Source organism: Culex quinquefasciatus, chromosome 2 (assembly GCF_015732765.1).
Source record: "Culex quinquefasciatus strain JHB chromosome 2, VPISU_Cqui_1.0_pri_paternal, whole genome shotgun sequence".
Taxonomy (NCBI): Eukaryota; Metazoa; Arthropoda; class Insecta; order Diptera; family Culicidae; genus Culex; species Culex quinquefasciatus.
In genome coordinates this window covers 134,143,524-134,160,803 of record NC_051862.1, presented here as the reverse complement: position 1 = coordinate 134,160,803, position 17,280 = coordinate 134,143,524, and the positions used below count along the sequence as shown (strand labels likewise).

The 17,280-nt window shown below is 37.5% G+C and overlaps 1 protein-coding gene and 1 long non-coding RNA gene across 2 annotated transcripts in view; both read left to right on the top strand.

The window, feature by feature from the left end:
* The window catches only part of LOC6033736 (chaoptin), a 304,909-nt gene that overhangs the window by 130,479 nt on the left and 157,150 nt on the right, over nt 1-17,280 (top strand). The window lies entirely within an intron of this gene.
* On the top strand, nt 9,216-10,998 carry LOC119767781. Its single transcript, XR_005277699.1, has 2 exons — nt 9,216-10,327; nt 10,384-10,998. It is a non-coding gene; the product is annotated as an uncharacterized LOC119767781 (long non-coding RNA).

Genomic DNA, 17,280 nt, shown 5'->3' with positions numbered 1-17,280 from the left:
GGAATCGATGAGCACATCGTTCACGTAATGAATACATACGTTATTTGCCATCTTCATCAACGTTATAATGCCACAGATGAATGGATGACTTGTTTCTCCGGGCCTGACTTCGGACAGTCACAGAAGTCGAGACCCGTTCGTCGTCGCTCTGTTGTACTAAATGAAAATGTTACAACATTCCGAGCACATTTCTTCGTCCCAACCCCATTGCATCGTCCTGTCGGAACTGATTCGATGCCGAGCTCGGTTGAAGCTCGACGTCTTCCGGTTGAACGATTTCTGCAGCTTTCGGAGAATGTCACTTGGTATGATATTGTTAGTGGTATGACGTCTAAGGGAAAAAGTTGAAGAAGTTCATGGGGGAAGAAGCAGAGCTTCCTCACCCGGAAAGCACTATATTATATAAGGACACAGTAAGAGGTTGCTGTCAGGCTAGGGTATGAATTTCTGACCCAGCATATTTTATATTTATCCCCTCAACCCCGGAAAAGTCATCACCGTAAGGCACCTCATCCCACAGCCAGTAAGTGAAAGGTCAACTGACAACGTTTGAAATATGTCTAGACAAATAAAACTAATTTCGAGTTTGCAGGATGAAGCTGGGAGAGGGTTTTTGAAAATCGAGTGCAGATTTGCATCTCAGATCTCAAGGTTTGCATGCAAGGGAAAGGGATGGAAATAAAACATGTCAGGCACTAATTGAAAATTTACCCAAATGGATGACCGGATGGGGGAGAGGGCACCCAGGATCATGTTACGCAAATTGGAACCGAACAGGTTTGTTATGGGTGAGGGTCAAGAGTCATTCAAAAGTAATCCTTGCTGCATTTGCACTGACGTATTGTTATGAGTTGAGTTGGAAAATTAAGCAAGTCAGTTGATTTATAACTGTGAAATGGAAACTCATAGTGATGCTGCGACAATTGAGATATACAAAAAAAGGTGGAAAAATAATATTTCGGCATCATTGTGTAATCGGTGGTGTAGAGAAAAGCGTGGTTGCCTCTGACCCCAGTTGGATTGGGTTCAATTCCGGTGGCTTTTTCGATAAGAGATTTGTCTGATCACGCCTTCCATCGGAAGGGGAAGTAAATGTTGGCCCCGGTCTAACCTAGAGGTTAGGTCCTTAACTCAGTCCAGCTTATCTCCATGTGTTCTGTCTCGGTAGAGTCGCTAGTAGGCAGTTGGACTCACAATCCAAAGGTCGTCAGTTCGAATCCCGGGGTAGATGGAAGCTAAGGTGTTTACAGAGGTTTGCATTGCATCAACAATCAAGCCTTCAAAATTCGGGAAGATTTTAAATCATGTTTAGGCCTCTCAAAATATCACCAAAAGATGACAAATTAGAGCCTCTTCACGAATCAAATCACCCCCAAACACCACGAGTGCCGCGGCCACCAGTTTTGCATAATTCCATTAACTTCTCCGTGATAATTGTCTCCAATCTTGTCCGTTTCCAAAATCCAAAATCCGAGAACCACATCCTGCCATCAGCTTGATTGCCACCATCATTTGGAATTCATCTCGGGGCCGTGGACAGTGCGCTTAAGGTTGGTGTTCAATTTTCGCCATCGTTGAATGCAGCCGTGGAGAAGTGGCTCCGGATTCCGACGACGACGCTGCGACGTGGCAATCTGCACCACTTGCCATCCCGAATCGGTGTCACGTACTCTACTGGAGACGCTGCTGCTGCGAGCTGGTTTCCGGGAAAAACTTGAAAAACTTCACACGCGGGGTCCCGACCACAGCAGAGCAGTTCTCTAGGATTTCGGTCATTCGATTTTTTTGTATTTTTTAATCCGGCTGAAACTTTTTTGGTGCCTTCGGTATGCCCAAAGAAGCCATTTTGCATCATTAGTTTGTCCATATAATTTTCCATACAAATTTGGCAGCTGTCCATACAAAAATGATTTGTGAAAATTCAAAAATCTGTATCTTTTGAAGGAATTTTTTGATCGATTTGGTGTCTTCGGCAAAGTTGTAGGTATGGATACGGACTACACTGGGAAAAAATAATACACGGAAAAAAAATTTGGTGATTTTTTTATTTAACTTTTTATCACTAAAACTTGATTTACAAAAAAACACTATTTTTATTTTTTTTATTTTTTTATATGTTTTAGAGGACATAAAATGCCAACTTTTCAGAAATTTCCAGGTTGTGCAAAAAATCTTTGACCGAGTTATGAATTTTTTAAACAATACTAATTTTTTCAAAAAATCGAAATTTTGGTTGCAAAAATTTTTCAACTTCATTTTTTGATGTAAAATTGAATTTGCAATCAAAAAGTACTGTAGTGAAATTTTGATAAAGTGCATCGTTTTCAAGTTATAGCCATTTTTATGTAACTTTTTTCAAAATAGTCGCAGTTTTTAATTTTTTTTAATTAGTGCACATGTTTGCCCACTTTTGAAAAAAATATTTTTGAAAAGCTGAGAAAATTCTCTATATTTTGCTTCTTCGGACTTTGTTGATACGATCTTTAGTAGCTGAGATATTGCAATGCAAAGGTTTAAAAACAGGAAAATTGATGTTTTCTAAGTCTCACCCAAACAGCCCACCATTTTTCAATGTCGATATCTCAGCAACTAATGGTTCGATTTTCAATGTTAATATATGAAACATTTGTGAAATTTTCCGATATTTTCGAAAACAATATTTTCAAAATTTTCAAATCAAGACTAACATTTTAAAAGGGCGTAATATTGAATGTTTGGCCTTTTTGAAATGTTAGTCTTGATTTGAAAATTTTGAAAATATTGTTTTCGAAAAGATCGAAAAATTTCACAAATGTTTCATATATTAACATTGAAAATCGGATCATTAATTGCTGAGATATCGACATTGAAAAATGGTGGGCTGTTTGGGTGAGACTTAGAAAACATCAATTTTCCTGTTTTTAAACCTTTGCATTGCAATATCTCAGCAACTAAAGGTCGTATTAACAAAGTCCGAAGAAGCAAAATATAGAGAATTTTCTCAGCTTTTCAAAAATATTTTTTTCAAAAGTGAGCAAACATGTGCACTAATTAAAAAAAATGAAAAACTGCGACTATTTTGAAAAAAGTAACATAAAAATGGCTATAACTTGAAAACGATGCACTTTATCAAAATTTCACTAAAATACTTTTTGATTGTAAATTCAATTTTACATCGAAAAATGAAGTTAAAAATTTTTTGCGACAAAAATTTCGATTTTTTGAAAAAATCAGTATTGATTAAAAAATTCATAACTCGGTCAATGATTTTTTGCACAACCTGGAAATTTCTGAAAAGTTGGCATTTTATGTCCTCTAAAACATATCAAAAAATAAAAAAATTAAAAATAGTGTTTTTTGCAAATCAAGTTTTAGTGATAAAGTTAAATAAAAAATCACCAATTTTTTTACCGTGTATTATTTTTTTCCAGTGTAGTCCGTATTCATACCTACAACTTTGCCAAAGACACCAAATCGATCAAAAAATTCCTTCAAAAGATACAGATTTTTGAATTTTCATACATCATTTTTGTATGGACAGCTGCCAAATTTGTATGGAAAATTATATGGACAAACTAATGATTCAAAATGGCTTCTTTGGGCATACCGAAGGCACCAAAAAAGTTTCAGCCGGATTAAAAAATACAAAAATTAAAATCAAAGAAAAAAGACCGATTCCGTGGAGAACTGCTCAGCAGTAGAAACACTTTTCCCACGGTGGACGTGGCCGGCAAGTTGAAGTGGTGGCACTTTTGCTGAGTTTTCTTTTCGAGTGTGAAGGAGATTGTTTTGGGAAGTAGTGGACGTTGAGCTTTAAGTAGTTGGACGGAAGGTCTTTCATTGTTCAAGTTTTTCTAAAAAAAAATCATGGAATTGGAATTCTTGTCTGAAGATTAGGACAAAAAACAAACATTGACATCAAATTAAGTCCCCAAGCTCACTGAAACCCAGTGTTTGAATAATTAATCAGCTTTATTTTCCACCTGCTCGACCTCATGCCCACTTTCGTGGCCCAACCGACCGGCACCACTTGACTCTATGATTAATTCTGTCTGTGATAACCAAATCAATTCCAAACCCCTGGAAGAATCCCTCGCCGTCGTCATGATTCTGAACCACTTCAAAGTTCACGAACCCTGATGGGACTTTTACCTTCCCTTTCTCCCTTTTTTTCGGGCCACGTGTGACCCAACACGAAACAAATTACACCCCGAAAATGAAATGCCGACAACTGCTGCCGCCACCACTGGTACAACACTCTATATTAATGAGGAACCTGCCCCACCAGGTTCTGTGCCTTGGTGTTGGAACCTTTCCGGAACATGATTTACCTCACGAGAGAGAAAAAATAAAAATAAAAAGAAGAAAAAAAGGTCTACAAATAAAACACACTCCGCCAGTGATGACGACACCTGCAGGTTGACACGGAGTGATGACATGGTTGTGGCCCGTGGCTGAAGGACCGCGGTGACACACTCAGGGAAAGGCCACTTGGCCACGTTTTAAGTAAATTGTGAATGGTAGCCTACTATGGTAACAAAAATAAAAAAACAAAGAAACAAACAGGGCTGAGCTGTACGATTTTGAACTACTTAGTCGCTGTTGGCGGGTTTAGGGCGCCAATGTTCCTGTCGAGGGCGCTTCTTCTCGTAGGGCACCTATATTTGTACTAGGGGCGCCAGGTGATGAGCGGGGGGTTGGGGTGTGGAATATTTTATTCGTTATTTTTGGGTACAAAAAAATAACAACTACGTTGGGTAATTCTTGGCTTGCAACACAATTCAGCTCCCTGTAGCATACTTTTGATTTGCAACTTTTAAACCGGTTCTATTCGACTGTAATTTTTTGCACCTCTATTTTCTTAAACTACCTACAAAACACTACAGCTAACTTTTCCTTGAACCATACGTCAACAATGAGAAACTGAACAAATCCGAGTAACCGGATATTTTCTCGGGTTTCAAAAAGACAGAAATATGTTATCCGTCTTGTCCTAAATCCTTTAACAACTCTCCGCGAAAGCCAACTACGTTCTAACCAAGTCCGTGCACTTATCATACAATGTGGTTTGATTATAGGCAAGCTGCAACAGTTATACTACCAGTACAAGTATGAATCCCCTATTCGGAAAGATAACTAATTTTCATACAAAAATATTTCATTTAAAATGAACATTACTGTTACTGAAAAGAAAACTTAGCGTGACCGGACAACATCGTTATACTACACTTTACAAAATCACAGAAAAATACTCGCTCAAAATAAGCATTATCCTCTAAACTATTGTGTTTCATATGTTCACAGGATCTTCTCGAAAAACTATGTATTTCTTTCTTTTTGCACTGATGATGTAGTAGATGTTACCACCAACTGAAAAACAAGCCTTGTTCTCCTAAATATTAACGATTCGGTTAAAATCCATCGCATTTATACAATTATCTTCCCATAATGAAATCTAACTAAAATAAAAATATAACATTTTTCAAAATTAATTTTTTTTTTTTGAATTAAATATACTTTATTGAAAAAAAAAAACGAAGTTGACGTTATAGCTGTCGGCCACCATTGCTAGTACCAACCACTAGTGTCTTCCTTTTTATCTACAAGGACTTCGCCGCCCTGGGCTCCTAAGTGTATGAAAGTATGGCACGGAGCGACGGCGCCGAATACCCATATTTACACAAAGAATTTTATTGAATCTTTCTTATAATAATTACATTTGGTTTACATAATAAGTGGTCAGCTGTGGCTCTTCAGCTTTAATTTGCTTTTCGTGATTTAAACACTGTTCATTTTCATAACTTCAAAAGTATATGATTTATCATTTTTGTAACACTAGGTACAATGAGGAAAAAAAAAAAAATGTTAAGAAAACATAACCTAACCTAAAACTAACTTAAACTTACAATAAACTAAACCAATCCTTGAATCAAGGGGTATTCAGAAATAGCACATTTTTCCCTGAATTTCAAACATTTTTCTTGAATCTTCTGATCCAACATTTTTACTTCTGCTAATTCATGAACCTCACTTGATCTTGTCCAGCCAGGAACATTCAAAACCATTTTGAGTACCTTGTTTTGGACACGCTGGAGCTTCAATTTATGAGTTCTAGCGCAACACTCCCAAACAGGTACTGCATACTCAATAACGGGGTAAATTATTTGTTTGTAAACTGCTAGCTTATTTTTCAAAGAAAGCTTTGATTTTCTGTTAATTAAAGGGTACAAGCACCTGATGAGAATGCTGCACTTGTTCAATATTTTGTCTACATGCTGCCGAAACAAAAGTTTCGAGTCAAGTATGAGACCTAAGTAGACAACTTCCTTTGACAAGGGTATCGAAACATCATTCATTTTTATCAAAACATCATCCTTTGGGACAAATCTGGCCGATTTGGAAAGAGGAAAAATGATGGTTTGAGTTTTTGCTGCATTTATACGAATTTTCCAGTCGCCAAAGTATTCGGAAAGAACGTCAAGACCCTTCTGAAGACGGCCAACTAAATATCTGGTTATTTTACCCTTATAAATAACGGCAGTGTCATCAGCAAAAAGTGACAACACACCATTACCAGGAAGAGTAGGCAAATCAGATGTAAAAATATTGTACAGAAGTGGGCCAAGAATACTTCCTTGGGGAACCCCAGCATCAATGTTGAATAATCCAGAAGCAATCCCATTCAGAAAAACCCTGAACGATCTCTCCGAAAGATAGTGCTGGATAATTTTGATAAGATACATTGGAAAACCGTACAAATACAGTTTATGTATCAAACCATCATGCCAAACATTGTCAAAAGCCTTCTCAACATCCAACAAAGCCATAGCAGTTGATTTAGACTCAAGCTTGTTCTGCTTGATGATTTTGGTTACTCTCGTAAGCTGATGAGCAGTATTATGTCCCTTACGGAAGCCAAACTGCTCATTCAAAATTATATTATTATCGTTGGTAAAATCCAAAAGCCTTGAATAGATGACCTTCTCAAAGAGTTTGGACAGACTACTCAAAAGACTAATGGGACGATAACTTGTTGGCGATGTTGGATCTTTTTGAGGCTTCAAAATTGGTATGACTTTGCCCAGTTTCCAATTGGTGGGGAAGTAACCATGTTGCAAACATTTATTGAAAATATCCCGGATAAACGAAAACTATAACGATTGTGGTGAGGAACCTTAAAAAACCTTTTGAGATATGGTCACCATTTGTAATAATGTTATTTGGCGGGCCTTGATGACTATTTGTCAAATGGTTACCATAAGTAATAGAGTTATTTTAATGTTTGTAATGGTAAAAAAAAACCTAGATAACTTTAAAAAATTATTTGTGGATGTTTTCTCAAATGGTTACCCTAAATCATACGGTAATTTGAAAGTTCAAATGGTTCCAATGGCGAACCTTGATGATTATTTGTTAAATGGTTACCATAAGTAATAGAGTTATTTTGAAGTTTGAAATGGTGATTTTTTTCTTGACGACTTTGTAGAACTATTTAAATATGTTTTCTGAAATGGTTATCGTATATCATAAGATTATTTTAAAGTTCAAATGGTTCATCTCGATACGCAAGTACCATATAGAAACATAAAATAATTATTTGAAAAATAGTTAATACGATTTGTAACTTTTTTTTCCACAAAACAAAGAGCAAATTTGAATATTATACTTTTTTGTAATGATTGTTTTCAACGAATTCTTTAAAAAATCATTTTTCCGGCAGATTAATCGAGTAAGTAAATCTTAAAAATAACTGAGTTCTGCATCAAAACAAGGACGAAGTGTAAACAGGTAGTCAATCCTGCTCACGTCAAGTAGATTAAACTGTTTGTTTACACGTAGGCTTTGGCATATTTACAATGTTTTGCTAGATTTCAGCCTATAATTTCTGGTACACAACACTTCTGTCCAGAAGTACCTGGGACTTCCTTGTAAAAATTCAGAACGGCAACAGCGAACGTAAGATCTCATTTTTACAATCCTTAAACGGCTTGGTGATAGCCCTCACGAATTATTTTTTTACTTTAAGGGATAAAAGGTTCCCTTACCCTACCTCGCCCACATCTTACCAAATCCAAGTTGAATGTTGTCCCTCCCGTTCTGGTGATTGCTGGATCATGCACGTCCACATCGAATCCCCGCACCGTCACTCCGAACTTCTGCAGTTGCATTCTGCACCGGAGAGTCAGCGGGCTTGAACCGCGTGATAAGTTCCATCCAATTAACCCTCAACTGCTCGACGCCGGAACAGGGTTTGTAGGAGGACAACACCGTCCGGGAACATTCTTTGCGCACATTCCACACATTCCCAAAACGATTTTAGTCCTACTTTTCCAACTGTTAATATTTTTTTCAGGTGACAGTTCAAAACCCAAAGCTTTCACTTAGAACTTAGAACACTTCAAAAAGGTTCTTCGAAATGTAAAAAAACAGTTTATCTCACTCACGCAACTGGTTTTTGACCTTTGGTTGACATAACGTGTAAGCGAGAGGCAAAATTTATTATTTGCAGTGTCCATCTATCTGAAATGTTCGCCTAGCATTGTCATGTTGACAAGTGCCCAAGGATGTAAACTCACCAAGGTGCATCAGCAAGATGTCGGAGTCGGAGTTGCAGTCAAAAAAAATCTTTACTTCCCAGGGGTGCCAGGCCCAAATTGAAAAAAAAACTGGCATAGTACTGATTTTAAATCGAGTTTTAAATCTGGAAAAAACTAGCAGACGAAAATCTAACAATTATTAACAGGGAAGGGGAGGGCGAATAAGAATCAGTTCAGTAATTTGTAGAATTCAGGTGGTTCAATAGATTTTCGGTGCAATTTACATTTCTAGAGTTTTTTTTAAAGATCCAACAAACCAAGTTTTCAGTTTTTGTTTTTTGGGTGTTTTTTCATACCCCTGACTCAAGGCGGTTTCAAAAATACTCAAAATGCAAAAACTGAAAATTTGGTTTATTGGACCTTTAAAAAAAACTCCAGATTTCTAGAGTTTTTTTTTTGAATAAGTCTTATAACCTATTGTGTTTCATATATTTTTAGGACCTTTTAGAAAAACTCTAGATTTTACCATTTAAATAAATATTTAATATTTTTTTAGATTTTTATTTAAACTCGTTCATCAATGTTCATAACTAGTTTTTTTGAAAATGTCCAATAAATTAAATTTTTAGTTTTTGCTTGTTGAGTGTTTGTAAACCGCATTAACTCAAGGGTATTCAAAAATACCCAAAAAGCAAAAAAAAAAATTGGACCTTTAAAAAAACACTAGATCTTAATAAAAAAAATTACGAAACTGGTAAAAATTAAAATCTGGAACAGATATTTATTGCAGAATGCAATGATTTTTCGGCAATCATGCAAGTTGTGGACAGCTCTTTACAAAAGTTCACACCTCAAACTACAGCAGGAAAATAAACTTTCCAATACACACACCTGAAAGCTTTGCTTCAAATTGATAATAGCTTTTATCCTGGACACTCACCGCAGTAGGAATGCGTGGTGTGCAATATTATAATAGAGGAGAAAAGCAAGTCGCGACAAAATTTTGAGGCTAGGAATTTTGACAGATATGATTTTCATAAAGTATTCGCCTCCTTTGCTCTCCCACAGAAAACTGGGGACAATGTAACTGTCAAACTAGGCCAAAATGTTAAAGTTACTCACAAAATGAACTTTGAGTGATTTGAGTTCATTTCTGACGTCACGATTTTCTCCTCTATTGTGCAAATTTGAGGTGTGAAAATTTACTGACTGTGCATCGGATTAGGTGCAGAATTTGATATAATGATTGATCATTATTCTGTCTAAAGCGGTATACGCACTTCGGAAGGAACCGTTCAAGAAAAAAATCAAATGGGCAGCAGCGGCAGCGCAAGCAAGTCAAAGAGGGTGAAGAAAAGCCCCAAGAAATCGATCCCTCTCCTTTGTTCTGCTGTTCGTAAAGCTGTTTCTTGACCGCTTTCTTTCCGATCTCCATACTAGCCTTAGCACATGAAAAATCTGGCATTCTCAGAAATCTGCAGCGGGAAGTTGTCTGCAGCTTACTTTGACAAGGACTCCGACATTTCATCACTCACCTGTCTACTTAATTGTCAGGTCATTGATACAAAACGTCAGCGTGTTGTTTATAAACATTGATGTGGCAAAGGCATCAAAAACAGTTCGTGCTGCTCTTGCTGTTTGGTTCCACTGTGTTGTGGCCAGATTTTTGCAGTGGGTGATATCGATTCCTGCGAGTGTTGTTCCGGAAGCAGGTGTTGAATATTGTTTTGGAGTGTCTTGTTGGATCGATTCCGCTTGGAAGCAGCAGAAGATGAAGGAGGAGCAGCAGCTGCAACCAACTCGAAATTATGGTGAGTAATTTGAGGGCACTGATAAGACAGGAAATTTATTGTTGGGATCGTTGCAGGACGGGACGATTGAGGAGAACGGCAACGGAATGCCGCTGCTGGCCGGGACTTCGCTGGAGGATGGGAATAACGATATATATTGTTTTACGCTATTCGCTGGCGCTGGGATCTGCATCTGCCATTAGTGTGTGCGGGGGTGGTAAGAGAAAGCGGTATGATCTGTTCGTTTTTGTCCTTTGTAACTGGACATTTCCGATGCCTTAAGCGAGAAGGAGCGGGTCAAATTTACCGTCCACACGCGCGCCAACCTTCCCAGATACGCCAAGTCGGACTTTTTGGTGGTGCCGCAGCACGAAGAGTTTGTGTGGCTGCACGACCGGTTAGAGAAGAACGAAGAGTACGCCGGGTACATCATTCCGCCGAAATCCGCGGCCGGATTTCGACGCGTCCCGGGAGGAACTGCAGTGGCTGGGCGAGGGCGAAGGCAACATGACCAAGGAGGAGTTCAAAAAGGTAAAGGAGGAACTGGAGGCGGAATATCTGGTGACGTTCAAAAAGACGGTGACCATGCAAGAGGTGTTTCTCACGTGACTGGCCTCCCATCAGGTGTTCCGGAACGATTCCCACTTGAAAGTTTTTCTCGAATTCGACCAGGATCTGTGCGCCAAGCTGAATTGTTGACGTATTTGGCGGGCTGATGCGCAGCATAGGCAAAACCACCGACGAAATCTATCTGGGCGCAATCGTGAAAAACGTCAACGACTTCTTCGAGCACGAGCTGCAATTCCTCGGCGAGCACCACGCGCACCTCAAGGAAGCGGCACGGGTGAGACCGCAGCAACAACAACCTTTCAACTCGCTCTAACCCCACTTTAATTTTCAGAACATGGAAGGCCGCATCGCCAGCGACCAGGACAGATCGCCGGTGACACGCTCCGGTACTACCAGCGCGACAGCAACGCCGCAAAGGCCCTGCTAATTCGTCGGGCACATTCAGCAACTCCAAAGAAGTGGACCAGGAAGGTAACCTCGCGGCGTCGCTTCGCGTCTGCTGATGACAACATGCAATGAATTATTAATCGAGTAAGTTTGGCATTTTTATTTTCAAAGATATTTATTCAGAATATAGTTTATTGTGAATTTTTTCTCTGACGCTCTCTACCATCGAATCGGTTAGATTGACCAGCGGAATTACGGTTCCGTTCTCTGGCAACAACGGAATCGGTGATGTGGAGGTGTAGTGTGATATTTTATACAAATAGGGCATTTAACCCGACGGAATTGAGTTTCAGAACCTCCGTTATTCTTGGTTTCGCATAATTTTCGCTAACCATCAAAGGAAACGCAATCTACACAAACGCAAGGGCTATCCTTCTTTTGAATGCAGATTGCAGAATCTCATGTCTTAAATTATGGTTTATTAATTTCAATTGTTTAGGCAATATTTGTATTTCTAAATCAATTTACAATAGGTAGTTACAGGGGCGCCGACTAGTCCAAAATGTTAGGGGGGCATGGTTGTTTTCGGAATCGATAGTTAAGAGTGACGATTAGATGTTTAAGTTTCTTGTATATCACGAATTTTAATAATTTTATTGCGATGTGATATGATTTTTTCATCCGGAATCCTTTTTATTTTTTTAGGAAAAGTTAATTTATCAAAACAATATTGAGAATGTTAATTGGGGGGAATTTTTTATATGTTTGGAAGGTGAATTCCTTAACATTGGCATATTCTCACTTAGTATCTTAAAGTAACAGTCAATAATAAAAATAATTAGATATTTAGAAATTCAACAATACAAATATTCTAAAAATAAAAACACAAGTAAATAGCAAAAATTTAGAACTTCAGAAATTTAAAAATGCAAATATTCTTTAAAAATTAACATCCATTTTTCAAATCTGAAATTTAGAAAAAATAAAAGATACACAAAATTCTATATTTCAAAATTAAAAAAAATAACATATAAAAAAATTCTAGGGTTAAAAAAACTCATGACTTGAAAATGATACGAAATCAAAAGCAGAAATTCAGATATTTAAGCAATCAGAAATTTCGAAATAACAATAAAATTCAATGTTTCAAAAAAAACGGAAATTTAAAAATTATGCTACATCAATTATTTTTTTAAGAATTTAAGAATTTAAGAATTTAAGAATTTAAGAATTTAAGAATTTAAGAATTTAAGAATTTAAGAATTTAAGAATTTAAGAATTTAAGAATTTAAGAATTTAAGAATTTAAGAATTTAAGAATTTAAGAATTTAAGAATTTAAGAATTTAAGAATTTAAGAATTTAAGAATTTAAGAATTTAAGAATTTAAGAATTTAAGAATTTAAGAATTTAAGAATTTAAGAATTTAAGAATTTAAGAATTTAAGAATTTAAGAATTTAAGAATTTAAGAATTTAAGAATTTAAGAATTTAAGAATTTAAGAATTTAAGAATTTAAGAATTTAAGAATTTAAGAATTTAAGAATTTAAGAATTTAAGAATTTAAGAATTTAAGAATTTAAGAATTTAAGAATTTAAGAATTTAAGAATTTAAGAATTTAAGAATTTAAGAATTTAAGAATTTAAGAATTTAAGAATTTAAGAATTTAAGAATTTAAGAATTTAAGAATTTAAGAATTTAAGAATTTAAGAATTTAAGAATTTAAGAATTTAAGAATTTAAGAATTTAAGAATTTAAGAATTTAAGAATTTAAGAATTTAAGAATTTTAGAATTTAAGATTTAAGATCTGATTTTTTGGCATATTTTTTGAGGGTGCAGTTAAAATTTCTATGGCATTTTTATTTTTTTTTTAAATCGCACTTGTGTTTTTTAAGATTATAATGTGGAATTGTCTCAGATTATTTAAATTTGTCGGTTTCTCTCGATGCGCTAGTTTTCAAAAATTTACTTTTTTTGAAACAATTGTATTTTTCGGCTAAAATTGGTATAGAACGGTTAACGGTTAACAAATGTATTTAAAATCTTTTCAAATCCTTTTTAAAATTTCCCCAAAAAATTATCGAATTTATCAGCATTTTTGTTAATGTAAAGCAGTCAAAAAATGACCATTTTGAATAGTGTTTCAGTTTATACTCGCTAAATCCTGATTTACAATGGCAAATCGCAGAATGTTGCGGTTGAAAACTTGATGATTGTTTTCGCAAGTGGTTTTGTTTTTGGAACAACATGCACAGATAGAAATATTATGAGCAAATCCATAAAATCTATGTTGACGACATCTCTCAAATCATATACCGATGCCTCTGTGCCCTTGTACTAAGCTTACTGATTTTCCTAGAGAGCACAGTGATATAGATAAAACGTTGTCGATTTAGAAAAAGATTGCATCTTAATCCAGAAAATTGTAAACAATTTTGTTCAAAAAATTTCAGCGATTTCGAAAACAACAAATGTTTTTGAACTATTTTGCGGATTTGCTTACAAGATTTGTATCAGTGTGTACAAGCAATGTTCCATTTAAGTTTTAGATATTATTTTCAATTATTTCTGTGATTTTTTTATATTTATAATAATATTTTTCTTCCAAAATTTCTGGGGGGGCACAATGTATGGGCAGCCCCCCCAGTCAAATTTTAGGGGGGGCAAAAAGTGCCGTGCCCCCCCAGAGTCGGCGCCCCTGGGTAGTTAACAACATTTTGGATTCAACGCAAATATAAATTTGACTTGCGCGCTCTCTCTTTTCTCTTCTCTCGCTACGCTTCGTTACCTGCTCTTTCGCAGGCAAACGCTCTGCGCAGGCAAAAACAGTCTGATGTGAAACGTTTGTGCGGCTGGTTGTTGTTTACGTTTTGTGCGCAGGTATAATTTTCAAACAAATTATTTGATTTACCAGATAATTTGTTTATATTTTTCATTTCAGCGCCTTGGAGAACTTGATAAAACGGAACAGCTGGTGTTGCAGGATTCGATCGGTAATCAAAAGAGATTTTGCCGGCAGCCGGCCGACAATATTGTTCCGCCGAGGATGCGACCAAAAGAACAAACGATTGGCATCAATCAATTTGAATCATCAGATAAGTACATATGCTATTTGAATATTATATTCAACTTGATACTTTGTGGCATTTTTCTTCTTACTTTTTCAGGTTTGGACGATTTTGGCAGTATGATCAACTAAACAGAATCGGCATTCAACTAGAATTTAAGCCGCTAAAGTTCAAATATTATTGTTGTGAACCATCCGTCAAAAAGTGAACAATTCTGTAAAAAAAAGGTAGGTAAAAAATGTAAGAAAAACTTTCAAAAACTATTTCAAAACTATTTCTCAAAAAGTAGTATTTAAATGATAAACTTTAATTTACCATTTGAAAACTATTTCTGAAATTGTGAAACTGGGAAGAAATGTAGGATAAACCTTAAATAACCATATGAAAACTATTTCCAAAATAGTAGCGCAAGGTAAAAATAGCAAGAAAAACCCTAAAAAACCATTTACAAACCCTTTCTAAAATAGTAGACGCAAGGTTAAAAATTGTAAGAAAAACCATAAAATACTATTTAAAAACCATTTCTGAAACAGTAAAAACCGGAGGAAAAAGGTCGCTTCCACGCGAAAATTAACTTTATTTTTACCATTACACAAATGGTAATCTGACGAAACGTTGTTCGGAGATTTTTAAGGTTACCGTTGCTAACCACCCTCAATTCAGATGGTCGAACTTTATGAAAAATGGTAGGGTACCATTTCCGATATGGTATTTTTAAGGTTTTCCTACCATTTTTCAAATAGTGGTTACGATCTCTGAAATGGTGAGAAAACCATTTAACACAAAGTTTTTTTAAGGTTTTCGTTTATGCGGGATTGGCTAGATGTTGAAAGAACTGATCACTCTGTTTTTTCAACACTAGATTAAAAATGTTATCAAAGCCAGGAGCTTTCATATTTTTCATTTGTTTTACTGCAACTTTGACTTCCTCACCAGAAACATGGGAATCTGCAGGAAATTCAAAGGTAGAGTTATTAATTGTTGAAATACTGATGTTTCTTTACGGCTGGTCATGGAAGCGCCAAGATTATGAGAACTAACAAAATGAAGCCCAAGTGCATTTGCCTTTTCCTCGGATGTAATCAAGGGAGAATCCTCAACAATAAGAGGAGGAATAGGCTTTGGTTTGTTTTTAAGAACTTTAGAAAGTTTCCAAAATGGTTTTGAATAATTCCCAAGCTGGCTTACATGTTTTGAAAATTCTTGATTTCTGATATTGTCAAGTCGGTCTTGTATGATTTTGTTCAAATTGTTCACTGAATTTTTTTTGTCATAGTCCCCAGTCCATTGATATTGTCTCCTATAAACATTCCTTAGTCTTATCAAGTGTTTAGTATCTACGTCAATATCAGTTACCTTAAAATTAACAGGAACCTCCCGAACGTTGGCAGCCTCTGCTTGGTTGATAGCCTGCTGGATCACCTCCAGCGAACGATCAATATCGGCAGAAGTTTCAGGGTGTTGATCATAGTCGATGTTGCTGTCGACCACTTGCTGAAACTGCTGCCAGTCAACGTTGTGGTAATCTTTCCAGGTTGGTTGCCGCTGCGGAGTAACGGATGCTCCAACCTCCACAACCACCGGATAGTGATCAGAACTCAACTCTTCAAACACCTCAGGATGAGCCACGTTCTCAGCCATATTGGTAATGAAGAAGTCGATGATTGAGTGATTCCCAGACCGAGCCACCCTCGTTGGACGATCTGGACTCACAACGTTGTAGTATCCGTTTTGCAGATCGTTGTGCAGAATCACTCCGTTCCGATTCCTCCTGCTGTTGCCCCAAACTTCATGCTTCGCGTTGAGGTCACCAGCGATGATGTACTTTGCGCTCCGCCGTGTCAGCTTCTGGATATCGCTCTTCAGTTTTGCTGCTGAACCATCTCTGGAATTCACCTGACGTGGGCAGTATGCAGCAATGAAGAGTACTGGGCCAACAGAAGTGGGAATTTCCACCCCAACGGCCTCGATGATGTCCAGCTTGAAGTGTGGCAGCCGGCGTGGCTTGAGATCACGATGAACAGCGACAAGCACTCCTCCTCCTCCAGAGGTGGTCCTATCGAGCTGCGTCGCGATCTTGTAGTTTTGCAGATAAACTTTTTCACCGGGCTTCAGATGAGTTTCCGTGATGGCAGCTACGTCGATCTCCTTCTCGCGAAGAAAATCCACCAGCTCTAAGTTCTTCCTCCTAATGGAGCAAGCGTTCCAATTCAGCAGCTTGAGGGACCTACGATCCATACTGGATGACGAACGAGGTCAGCACTTCAATCTGCTGGGTCTTGGTTTTGCATCCACGCAGTGCAGCGGACATCTGTTTGAAAATATTGAGGAGTTCGGTTGAGGTGTAAAGATCATTACCATTTTCCTCAACTGCTGGTTCTTGGGTTGGTCTTGGCTCCTGGCTGAAGCCCGGTGGTGACGGTCTCGGCTCCTGGCTGGAACCCGGCCGCGGTTGATTCATCTCAGCTCTCTTCCTGGGATCCAACGGCAACGGTGCCAAGTTCGGGACCTGGCGTCGCGGTTGAAGAGGTGGAAAGTTTTGCTCCACCAGGGCTGGAGGAGTTCTACGTCGCTGAGGCTGATTCTTCGTCGATACTTGCTGCCGAATTTTCACGAACTCAGCTCTCTTGGGGCACTTTCGGTCGGTTGACGAGTGCTCACCGTTGCAGTTGAGGCACTTAACCAGCGAATCTTGGATGCACTGGGATGTGATGTGCGCATCGGTACCACATTTGGCGCAACGACGCTTTAGGTGGCAGTTCTTACCTCCGTGCCCGAAACCCAGGCAGTTGAAGCATTGTGTGACGTCACGGTGCACTGGTCGGTATCGCTCCCACGACACGATAATGTTGAAAACCGCTCGGATTGCCTTCAGCTCAGGAAGCGTCGTCGATCCCTTAGCCAAATGCAGCAGGTAGAGCTGGTCACGGTACTTGATGTCTTTGTTGCG